The 12703-nt window shown below is 49.2% G+C and overlaps 1 protein-coding gene across 3 annotated transcripts in view; it reads right to left on the bottom strand.

The window, feature by feature from the left end:
* PXYLP1 (2-phosphoxylose phosphatase 1) overlaps positions 1 to 12703 on the bottom strand; it is a 71209-nt gene that overhangs the window by 38249 nt on the left and 20257 nt on the right. Inside the window, exon 2 of one of the 3 annotated variants that reach the window (XM_084751760.1) lies at positions 3765 to 3846. The exons of the other annotated variants lie outside the window; for them this stretch is intronic. The gene's annotated coding sequence lies outside the window, so the exon portion shown is untranslated. The remainder of the gene's footprint in view (positions 1 to 3764; positions 3847 to 12703) is intronic. 3 annotated transcript variants of the gene reach the window in all.

Below are 12703 nucleotides of genomic sequence, written 5' to 3'. Positions count from 1 at the left end.
AACAGGAAGTGAACCTGTGAGTGGGAATTTGATAAGTGATGGTGCCAGGGTGTGAGGGGAGGCCTCTGCGGCTCTGGAGTTCTTTCTTGTGGGCTGCTGTGTCTCCTTCAACATCTACACACCGCCCCTTGGCACCTAGTCTTTCCCGACTGGATTTATTCTATCAATGACCCAATGCAGTGACTCTGAGGTCTGAGGGTTTGTTTTTGCTTTGTTTTCCCGTTTTTGTTTGTCTTTAAAGAGAAACAAAAATAGGGTATCACCATGTAGCCCAGGCTAGCCTTAAAATCCACTTGCTTCACTCATCCACCACTCAAGCCTCGGTGATCCTTTTTGTTTTTGTTTTTGTTGTTATGGTTTTTTGAGACAGGGTTTCTCTGTGTAGCCTTGGCTGTCCTGGACTCATTTTGTAGACCAGGCTGGCCTTGAACTCACAGCGATCCGCCTGCCTCTGCCTCCCGAGTGCTGGGATTAAAGGCGTGCGCCACCACGCCCAGCTTGAAGTTTTTTGTTTTTGTTTTTGTTTTTGTTTTTCTCGGTAATCCTTTTGATTTGGTGAGGGAGGGGGCAAGTATAGACCGTGGGATGGTAAGGGAGGCTTAGAGCATCTTTGGGTCATCAAACGAAATGAGATCGCCACAGTTTAGTTTGCCGTCTTCTTTGGTGGCTGGTGCCGTCTTGGAACATTCTCCTCCTCTACATGGCCGTTTTCTAGAGCTTCTGCCTGGGAGGCAGCACTGGGGAGCTTCCCGCACTCTACAGTTAGAAGGTCCTACAGGCCTGACTTCCTAAAGATGCCATCACAGGGCCCGGGGCTGTAGGGTCCGACACATCAGAAGCCTGGTGACTGAGGCTAGCCACTAAGCCTCCCCGAGGCAAGCTTCTCATCTGGAAATTTGGACTAACCGCCTCAGGGTGCTGTGTGGACCAGATTCAAGGTGAAGTCTACTCCCTAGCATAAAGGGGACTGGCATTCTAGAGAGAATTGCTCTCAAGAGCTGTCGGACCTACTCACTTTGCGACTGACTCCTTTCTCTTGGGAAACAATTTAGGACCAAGTTTCCTGACCTGTTCGTTTGTTCGTTCGTTCGTTCATTCATTCATTCATTCATTCATTCATTCATTCCTTTTGGCTCCTGTTAGATAGGGGAATACTCAATATTCTTGGGTTCTTATCCATAGCCTTCCCTCTGCAGCTCTGCCTCAAATCTGGTCTTCAGGTCTCTCACTCTAGGCCTGGACTCTCACTGGCCCATGAAAATTATCCTTGATTCTTGGGACCAGTGGCATCTCTTGCTGCAATACTGACTAGGCTAGGCTTGCCTTTTGGTTGCCCCATGTTTGCATGTAGGGACAATGAATAGCTTTCTCTGGCTTCTAGGCTCCACCTGGCCCGTCACTAACTTTCTGCCCCCAGCCCCTTGGGGGATTTCCCACCTCAGAGACTGGCAAAACAGGCTGCTAGAACTGCTGCATGCATCCTACAGTTTTTCTTGACGCTGACTTTTCCTAAGGAACTCACTACAGTGTGGCTCGGGTGGGCGTCAGGTAGCAATAATTGTTACTTGCTGAGCTAAATCCAGATTTGCAGCCGAATGCATTCCTTACAGCAATGGCTTTTTCTGTATCCATGCACTGATGTCCCATGCGCCCAAATGGACGCCCAGTTTAACCAAGAGATTTGTTTTGGATAATGGGAAAATAGCAGATGGGGTGCCCGTCGGGCCTTGAAATGCATTGGGGCTGGGTTCTGAGAGGATTTACAGGCTTATCTGCTGGAAGATGACAGACCACGTGGAACCAACAAAAACAGCTCCTACCAAGGCCTTCCCCAAACAACCAGCCTGCCAGCCATTATGAATGAGGGTAGCCTAGATCACCCAGCCAAGCCAGGAGACATTACTAGCGGAATCTGCGCAGACCAGAGGAAACCCATATGGCTGCTGGTTTAAGCCAGTGAGTTTTGGGAACCTGACACAAAGCAAAAGCTAATGGATAGAAAAGAGAGAAAAAAAAATGTTTTGCATCTTTACCAGAAAACACAAACCAGGATCTGTACCCCGACAAGGCCACCCTCCATCTTGTCCATATTCCCCAATTGGCTGAATGCTTTTTGAGAAAGGCACTGTATTTAGGCTCAGACAGAAAACATAGGAGGAGGGCTAGGCTACCCAGATGGCTAGGCTTGTTTCAGTTTGCAGATTCTAATCTCTGGACTGCTGTCATTTCTGCCTACCCTGACTTTACAGTGGGAACACACCCCTTGTTTCTCTTCTGCCACCCCACCCCGCCCCACCCCCTGTTTCTGTGCCCTATCCAACTCTCCAGCAACGCCAGAGTCTTGCCTGTTGCACCTGTGCTGGGTCACATCCTCAAGCTCTGCACACAGGCCAGCTGGAGGACAAGTAAACCCTCAGACAGACACATGACATCTCCTGGGGTCCATTTCCTTCTCTGGGGGGGGGGGGGGACAGAAACTATGCTTAGTTTTTAAAAATGGCTAAGAAATGTTGACAGGACCCCAAATCTGCAGGGATTTGAAGACAGTGGTTTATAACTGTAGCTAAGACGCCAAAGGGTCAGTGTGTGCTTGTCCGGTGGGAAATGGCGGTGGCACGGTTCCACCTCCGCAGGTGTTCCCTGCCAGGGACACTCCCTTCAGTCGATGGGAACCCTAATAGAGTGGAAAGGATGAGGCTCCAGAGACCCAGGGAATCTATGCTCCACTCCCAGCTCTGCTGCTCATCTTCCACACGCTCTCGGGACAAGGGCCTTACTTTGTTTCACTGAGCCGTGAGATCGTGAGATCGGGACTTTGCAGTAAACCTGCGGATAAGAGCACGAGCGAGCAGAGGCGGTGAGGAGTCAACTCTGCAGAGGGCAAAGGCAGGAGGCACGCAGAGACGTGCCACATCTGACCCTCCGGCTCTGGTGGAGTTACATAGACACCATGCCTACCTAAACACAAAGCTTCACTCTCCGGAACAGTGGTTCCTGTTTCATGCTGTGCTTTCGTCTCAAAGGCCTGGCCACTGGGCACTTCCCTGTTCACTGGCCTGCATCCCTAGCTGTCAGGGCAGGCAGCCAAATCTGCAGCCACATTCATGGCTCCTGTTCCATGGCGAGACTCTGGCTCAGCTGGGGTGTCCAGCCTTGCCCAAGGGTTTCCACCCTGGAACTTACGCCTCAGCTTGTAAGCTCCCACAGCCAGAGTGCAGATTACCAAGTATGGCCTCTGTTCAGTTCTGTGGTTCAGGAGGCAGCCTCGGTCATCCAGCGCTCTCTTTCCCTTTTGCTCTGCCAGACAGGAGGCTGAAGAGGTGCTTGGTAAGTCATGCTGGCTTTCCTTCCTGCCTTCTTCATGCGCTTGCCTCCCCAAGAAATCTGTGCATACCACGGGAGGGGGGGGGGACGGGGGAGGGGGGATGGAGGCAGCTCCTCAGACACCCTGCCACACTCACACAGGCCACAATCGCCCTAGCCAGGGCTCTAAGCCTAGAGAGAAGCCCCCATAGCCTGCTACTCAGCCCAGAAGATCCAATCCACCACGGGATGACTCACTGCTGTGCTGGCTGGGTGAAGTGCTTCTGAGGGACTGCAGCTCCCTCATTTCCTGCTCCCCAATGTCTCTCAGGCCTCATCATCACCTTCCATGGAAAAGATGCCCTTGCTCCAACATGCATCATAACCAAACCCAGTTCCCTCCCAAATACCCCTGCGGAAACAACCGGTCCATGTCCCAGCTGAACATAAGATGGCATTACCTGTTGTTATGAGGTATCCACTGGGCATAGCTCGAGTTTCTGGTTAAAAACACCTCCAACCCCGAATTAGTACATTGAATTTCTGCTTAAACAAACAGAAAATTCCACCGAATTCCCTTTGGCTTTACCATAAATCTGAGCGGCTAAAGGGAAGTACAGAGTTGAAGCAGCAGCACAAGATAATAAGCAGATCCCTCCACACTCTGGTAAATACCGTGTCTGAATTAAAGGGGGGGGGGGAGGGAACACGTCAAAGGCATCTCTCTCTAAGCTACTGTCTAATCACCAGAGGCTTCCAGAGCCAAGCCCTGGACTATATTTTTACCTTGTAAGTACCAAAAATGCCAGGCCAGGCAACAGGCTCTGGTTTCTCCTTCAAAGGATACAGAATTTAGAATTTTAAATGTGACCATGGCTACTTGAAAGAAAATATGCATTCAACTACCTTCCATATGTGCAGCTAAAGCACGATTACCAGGAATAGAAAGATAGAATTAAGTAAGGAAACTACTTTGGGTGGACTCTATGCCCTGGTTCATTTTGCCCATAATCATTTCGGCCTAAGTAAAGAACATTGTAATTTTAAAAAGAATCATGTAATTATAGGGTAACCATGAGGCAGGCAAGGCGAAGGCTGCCTCTGAAGGGTCCTCTCTTTCCAAGGGCACCGCAGAGTGGGGGTTTAATTGCAAAATCAAAGATGCTTGGCTAAAAATAAACCAACCTTGGAGACGGATGAAGATGGATGAATTCTAGAGCCGCCTGGAAAGCCCAGGAGAGCAGACTGAAATGGGGATCTCTTGAGCTCACAGCAGCTCTCTAGCTAATGTGTAAGCTTGCTTCTGAAGTGAAAGCCAACCTATCTGTCTGTCTGTCCGTCCGTCCGTCCATCCATCCATCCATCCATCCTCACGCTCACATGTACAATTCATTCCACAACGGCGTCATCAACAGGTACCACTCTAAATGAGAAAGACCTCAGGCACAGGGCAGAGAACACTCCTGTGAGGTAAAAGGAGGCACCTTGAAAGCTGAAGCTGAAACGTACTACAGATTTACAAAAGAAAGGCTATGAGACCAGGATTTGGTGAAACTAAAAATACTCGTGGGGTAGGGCTGGAGAGATGGCTCAAACAGTTAAGAGCACTGGCTGCTCTCCCAAAGGACCTGAGTTCAATTCTCAGCACCCACGTGGCAGCCCAAACCATCAGTAACTCCAGGTCCAGGGATCCGATACCCTCTTCTGACCTCTGCAGGCACCACCTGCATGTGGTGCCCAGACCAAAGCACCAATGCGCTCGAAATAAAAGTAAGTAAATCTCAAACAAACAAACAGCTCTGGGGTGAAAGGGAGGGTAAAGAGGCAGGGGACATGCTGGTGACCGCTGACGCTGGGTGGTGGAGCCTCAAGGATCATCATGTGATTCCCTATTTCCGTGATGCTCAACGTTCAAAGTAGAAAAACAAACAAAACCAGCTTTTTTTTTTTTGAAAGTTTTGTTTTTTTTAAGAGATGGAATGCAGGCAAGAGGACACATGAGTCATTAAAACTAATTGTTTTTCTAGTTTCGATTCTGCCATAGTTTTTCTTTGTGCTAAGCAAGTACATAAAAAATGTAATTGAGAATCAAAATATAAAACACTAAACGAAGTTCCAGAACTTCAGAACGGTCATTTTAAGCATAAAGGTACCAAGTTCGGGGCTGCGTAAGGGCTTCTCTGTGTGGCTGCTTTAATCGGGCTGTGTGATGTTTGTATCTGTGAGTTCAGCACAACAAAGCGGGTTTATCTAGTAGTAATCTTAAAGGCAAGCTTACAGTCCATCCAGTGAAGTAAGGAATAAGCCAAACATTAGGTCACAGAAAACCAGAGCCTCCAGGGAAGGAGAGGGCACAGAAGGACATTAAACCAGACTGGGAGACAGCAGGTAGGCTCCCCGGAAGAGGCGACTTGAAAGCAGCCCTGAAGAATGGACTGGAGTTGGTGCATCTGTGACTGTGATTTACATAAACATGCCACCGAGCAGTACCAGCTTGCATGACAGGCTCACTTCGTCGGCTGGCACTTGTTTCCTAAGCTAAGAGTCCATCTCTTGCCAGCATGTGTTTTCCCCTGGGAGCAAGCCCAGAGTACCCGCTGCCCTCTTTGTAGCAGAGATCTTGACACCTAGGAGCCCTGAGGTGTGGCTGCCCTGGATGTCTCTGCCCTACACCTGGCTTTCCCAGACACTTCTCTCACCTCGGGTACCTGGAAAGGTGATGTGACCCATGACAGTGCCATGCTCAGATGTGGCAACTGTTACGGTGCAACGTGCAGTGGTGCAGGAGCAAGGACGCAGATCAATACTGTAGGTCACTCCCCAAGCATGTCCTGAATAAAAGGTTAAACTGGGCCCAGTGAATCTGAGATGATCTGGCAAATACCACCTCAACTTAGTCCCCTCCACACAGGAGGGGGAGCCAGGTGCCTAGGTATAGAGCTGTTTTAACCCTTAGTGAGCCATGGCTTTCGCCGTGAGGAGATGGAGCCTGGTTGTGAGGAGTGTAGCAGACATCACTGCAGAGAGTTGCCTACAAGTGCCAGCCCATGACCCTCAGACAGTCTGTGCCCAGTAGCTCACTCAAAGTATTTATTCTGTTTCCTCCTTGCCTCAGCTCACTCTCACCCCATCCCTAGCAAGAGACTGCCCACTAGGAATAGAAAGAAGAAGAAGAAGAAGAAGAAGAAGAAGAAGAAGAAGAAGAAGAAGAAGAAGAAGAAGAAGAAGAAGAAGAAGAAGAAGAAAGTCCAGAACCTGAAGAGGTTTGAAATGCCATCTGGTTCGAGGTCAGGGTAGAGCAAAATTGGCCCATGTCCCCAGAGCACTCAGAGAACTTGATCTGCTGCTTCACACTTAGAGTGGTACCCAGTACTCTGTCCTTGCGTCCTTCCTGTGTACCGCAGCAGACACACTATGTGACAGGCACCTCTAACTGTACCCCTTCCTATCAGACTTCTCCGGGCTCAGGGAGACCATGGCCAGAACTCTGTAGCCTGGCCTGAACATTTTACTTCCACACCTTTTCCAGCTTCAAACCTCAGGACGATGATGATGATGAGCCGTTTTCACAGGTAGATGAGACACAGCGTCCCAGTGGATGGGAGAGAGCCAGAGGTGACCCCACGGGGCACCCATTTCCTTGATTGCTCCTCAGCTCAGCAGTCTCTCTGTCTGGTCTCCCAACCATCCCTCAGTCCCACCCCTTAAAGCCATCATTATTCTACTTCTGCTGACGTCATCAGACAAATATGCCACCGTTGGTACTATAAGACACTGAGTCCTTATAAAGGACGCCCCTCTGGGGACTATGATGACTAGACACTTACCACGTGTGTGAGGCAACAGCCTCATTACTGACCAGGCTCAGTGTCACCCCTGGACACAAAAAGGAGACATGACCATGACATAACCTTGGTTGTTGCTTTGTTTTAACCTTAACTTATTCCGTGTAGCCGTGACGACGGGTTGGCTGCAGGCAACAACAAAAGCCCTAGCTAACCCAGTAAGACGCAACAACCTCAGCAGCCACAGCGCTAGGACAGCAGCTCAAAGCGCCCACCACGTGGGGAGCCAAGACCGCTCTATACGTTGTGTTCTTAGCAACCTCCTGCGTCTGTCCTCCCCCAAGGCTGGCTTCTCTGAGCGTCAGAAACTGATGCCACACTCCCAAGCATCACCATACCTGGTAGCTTCGAGACAATCGCAGCGAGACAATCTCGGTGCCTCTACGTTACCAGAAAGTTAAGCATTTCCTAGAAGCTCCTCCCCTCCCTAGAAGAGAGTCACATGCCCCAGCCCAAAACCAATGACATAAAAAATGGATTGTGGCGGCTGAGTGAAACTGATCAGGATTTACTTTTTGGCAAAGGCCCAAGCAGGAAGGACAAGAACGGAACAGAACTTGAACAGAAGGAGGGAGCCAGGACGCTCTCTCACAATCCACACCTGAAGAAGGTTTGCCAACACACGCAATTTTCCCAAGAAGTGGTTCCTCAGCGCCGTCTGCTGATGACAGCACCACCACTTTTCAGATCTAAGCATCAAAGCACATCCCGTCATAATTACAGGCTTCCAGAACTTCAGTGCTGGCTTGCTCGGGTATTATAATCCAGCAGCGACAAACCGAGTGCTGTGCTTCCTGCAGCCTGCACGTCCTACCGACAAGACCTTTTATTCCAAAATTTGTGTTTCTAAAATATGCAGCATGAATTATTTATCTGTGATTTCTTTCCAAGAAAGTTCTAAAGTTGGTGACTTACAGAGTTGGTGGTTTTTTTTTTAAAGCATGGACTATTTTTAATTTTTTCTCTTTTTTTAAAGATTGTGTGTGTGTGTGTGTGTGTGTGTGTGTGTGTGTGTGTGTGTGTGTGCGCGCGCCACACGTGTAGGTGCCTGTGGAGGCCATAGGCATCAGATCCCCTGGAGCTGGAGTTACAGATAGTTGTGAGCTATCTGACGTGGGTGCTGGGAACCATAATGGGGTCTCAAGAAGAGCAAAAGGTGCCTGCCCTTACTGAGGAGCCATCTCTTAAAATGACACACACACACACACACACACACACACACACACACTCCCTCCCTCTCTCTCCTACCCAGCTGCTCCCACACTTAAACTGTCACAGGGTGGTCAGTTATTTCTCAAGACTGAAACAAGAAGTTCAGCAAGGTAGGGGCTCACTTTTTATGTATGTTTCAGCTATCTCTGACGTTCTAGTAGAAGTCTGCATTGCTCTGCTCTTCCTGAAGCTTCGGGAGCAGCTGCACCTGAAACCAGCATTCCTGTTTGAAATGCCAACCATCCCAAGAGAAAGGATAACATGCTTTGGCCTAGCTAACTCATCAAAGCTGCTTCAAAAACATAGCTGCCTTTCTTTTCTTTTCTTTTTTTTTTTTTTTAATTTAAATCGTATTTTGCAAGCAAACTATGTCAATTAAAAGGCTCTTAAAATGCCAAGGAAAGCCAGGCATGCCTTTGGTCCCAGCACTCGAAGCGGAGGCAGGCAGTTTAAGGCCAGCATGGTCAACAGAGTGAGTTCTAGGACAGCCAGAGCTACACAGAATAAGCCCTGCCCGGGGGAGTCAAAGGAAGGTGAAGAAGGCAGAACAGGCTGTCAAACTGGAATTGCAAGTGGTGCACAATGAACGTCTGAATGATAAAAGTCGCATTTTTTTTTCAAGCAATAAACATATAAAACGAAAAAGCTTTCTCAAATCTTAACGAGTCGCACACAGGTATGCAAAGTGAATCAGGCACATAGGGAAAGTGGGCTACCAAGCACACTGTGTTTCTTGCTTGGATTGCTTGGACCAGAGCATGCCAGCTAGCCACAGGAAGCTGTTTTGTCTCACGAGGACTTTTTCAGGCTGAGCGCACACTCAAGAGTCCGGGCAAACTCTCGGCTCACTGCCAGACCATCTGTACCCTGGTCAAGATAAGACTGGACAGCAGGCTCTCCAAGGACCACTGCTGGTGCTCGTGGGTACGCGGTGGCCTTAGCCTTCAGAAAGCTGCAGCCTCGCCCCATGGGACAGTGACAGTAACTGTGGCAGAATGAGCCTTCTAGTCCGTGGGCCCGGCCAATGGTGGAAAGCCACTCCCAGGTGCCCACTCTGTGTCAGGAACCAAGGAGACCTTGATTCAGAACTCCGAAAACAGGTTCTCAAAAACATTTCTTGTGTCCTTTGCACTTCAAATTGCGCTGAAGCATCGTGTCACAGGCCCACAGGTGTGTCAAGCTTGGGAACCAGCACACACTATTGTTTGGTCTCAGCTCCTAGGGAAGAAATTAGGGACTAACACTGCTGGACAGACACCCTAGTATTTCCATTCAGTAGTTACCTTTCTGTTGCTGTGATAAAACACCAGTACTGAGAACAACTTAAAGAAGAAAGAGTTTATTTTAGCTTACGAATTTGCCGAGTGAGAGTCCACCACGGCAGGGGGAGGTGCGGGAGGGAGGGAACAGAAAGCTGGCTGATCACATTCTGTTCCACACACAAGAAATAGGGGTGGGTGGGGAGGGGGGTGAGGATGATGGGAGGGGGGAGAACAAGAAGTGGGGCAGGGTTAGAAACCCTCAGTGCTCTCCCCGAATGGTGTATGTCCTCTAGTAGGGCTCCATCTCCTTCACTTTCACAACCTCTAAAAGCAGCACCACCACCAACTGGGGCCAAGTGCTCAAATGCATGAGCCTCTGGGAGACATTTTTTACTCACTGCCACAATCAGCCACAACCAGCATAGCTCAGCACTGCGGCACATGCAATGCAACGCAAGGCTTAAGGTCAGTGATGCTGAATGGAGGCTTGTTGGGGAAAGGCTGTTGGCATTAAGTAGTGTGCAAGAGTGTAAAGCACCCCTTTTTATTCATCTTCTGCAAAGCTGAGCCAGAACAAGTAGGTCATCTGCACTACCACCGGAAGCTGGGTTTCTACAATATGCACGATATATGGGCAAAGAGGGCTCCAGCAGTAGGTGGAGGCTTGTCTTAGAAACCAGGCCTCCAAGCTCTGTTGAGCTACTTACCAGGGAACCATTGGGTGTGGTTAACCAGCAGGAGGTATGTTTGCTATAGGGTGTGTTTAGTAATTTACTGTTCTGAGCACATCCTGTCACAGAAAGCTGGCTTTGCTCACTACCTCCATGGAAACCTTGGTTTAAGTGGGTTCAGTCAGATTAGAGATCTGCTGCTTCTCTCTGACCTCAGAATATTCTGAGAGAAAGCCTCCTTTTGTCTTTTGTAAGACAAATTGTTGAACACATTGATTTAAAACCCTTTTGGGTGGTGGTGGCTCACGCCTTTAATCCCAGCACTCAGGAGGCAGAAGCAGGCAGATCTCTCTGTAAGTTTGAGGCCAGCCTGGTCTACAAAGTGAGTTCCAGGTCAGTCAGGCTGTTCCCCAAAGAAATCCTGTCTCAAAAAACTTCAAATAAATAAATAAATAAATAATAAATCGTACTCTTCCAAAAATCATCTCCCTTGGACCACTCTTATTTCCTATGATGCCGTAGGACTAAACATGGTCCACGAACGACAAGGCCCCGCCCTCTGACCCAGCCCCACACCAAGCCCCTCCCATTTCTCTACATGTTTTAATTCACAAAAAAAGTCTTGCTCCCAGGGGATTTGGAGACACCATCCACATATACCCAGTTAGGGCTGCAAGAAGGTATCTAGGATGCCAAACCCAGAGGGACATCTTCCCTGCCTCCAGAAGAATGTGGGACGGGAAAGCCACGGCTCTGTGGAGATGCCTAAGCAGTGAGGGAAAACACATTCTAGACCTACCAAACCTTCCTGAGCTCACTCTGGAAAGGTTCTGGAATGTGAGACAGGCAGTGTAGCCGTCACTTTGTCTTTGCTGTGACTGAGTAGCAGAAAAACTTGCTTTGGTTCCTGTTTTCAGAGTTTGCTCTGTGGCTTGGCCTCACTTAGGGAGAAGAGCACAGGGTTGGGACCCTAGTGGACAGGAAGGAGGGGGAGGGGCAGGGGGAGAGTGAGTTAGCAAGTGCTAGAGAGGGGCCCAGGGCAAGACAGAGCCCACAAGGCCTCACTCCATTGACCTGGCTTCTCTAGCTGGGCTGTACTTTCTCGGGTTTTCAGAACCCTGCTCCCAAACAGAGCAGAGTACCAAGCAAGTATTCACCCCTTGAGCCGGTGGAGACATTTGCCTTTCAAACCATAACAAGTAGGGAAGTTTGAAGCCAAGGCTGAATTAGTCAGAGAGAGGCGAGGGAGAAAGGGAGGAAGGGAAGGAGGGAGGGAGGGAGGGAGGGAGGGATGTGAATGAATATGAAAATGTAGTGGTTTAAAATCTTATCCACAGCCTGTCGTATCTCCCATCAGAAGTGCCCTAAGTCCTCTGAGCAGGCCATGGCGGCTGTCTTGTTTAACAGATTGTGACAGGATATAGATACTAATGCAGACACTGCCCGGCTGCTCACTTGCTTCAGAGCTCTGGTGACAGCAAGCTGGAGAACCACAGCAGAGGTCAGAACCCTGCAAGAAAACACTCCCCCCTCCCCCGCCGCGCCCCCCCCCCCCCCCCCCCCCCGTGCAAACAAGGCTTCCGAAGATACTGTGAGAATCTGGGGATAGTCGCCTCGCTTGTCTATAGGAGAATGGGCAGAAGATGACAAACAGTGCTAGTGCACCCTGGAATAGGACTCAGCTGTAAGTAAGAAAGGACTGGCCTTCAGTGTGGAAGTTGAGCGCCCAAGAAAAACTGCCAAGTGAAAAACAAGTTGGGTGGGTAGGCTCCCAAGGTCCCACCCTCAGCTGTGGAGCTAGTAGCAGCAGCTGGCTGGCGAGGAAGGGAGAGTCAGTTTTCTTCAGGGAGGCAATGCCTGGTAGGTTATCTATGCTCCATTGGATGGGCCTGGACCCATGTGCATATGGACAGCAGTAACTGGACTCAGTTTTTTTTATTTATTTATGTTTGGTTGCTTTTGGGTTTTTGAGACAGGGTTTCTCTGTGTAGCGTTGGCTGTCCTGGATTCACTTTGTAGCCCAGGCTGGCCTCGAACTCACATCAATCCACCTGCCTCTGCCTCTGCCTCCCCAAGTGTTGGGATTAAAGGCGTGCACCACCATGCTCGGCAGAATTTTTTTTTCAGGACATAAAGTTGGGAGACATGGTGTTGGGTACTAAGAACAGCTGAGGGGTTCTGAGGGTGGATATGATCAAAACACATTGCGTATATAATGAAATTCTCAAAGAATAAATATTTTTTCTTTAAAAAAAAAAAGGGAAGAATGGAATCCAAGAAGTAAGAGTTGCATACAGAGAGAACCCTAACACACAGTCCCCTGTGAGTGTGTGCTGTGGACGTTAGCACAGCCATGGCAAGGACCCCAGGGCCTCAGACCCATGGTTTTAGTCAACTAAAAATTGCCCAC

The sequence above is a fragment of the Acomys minous genome, assembly GCF_964271855.1.
Source record: "Acomys minous genome assembly, chromosome: 13".
NCBI lineage: Eukaryota > Metazoa > Chordata > Mammalia > Rodentia > Muridae > Acomys > Acomys minous.
This window is presented reverse-complemented; position numbering and strand designations above follow the sequence as displayed.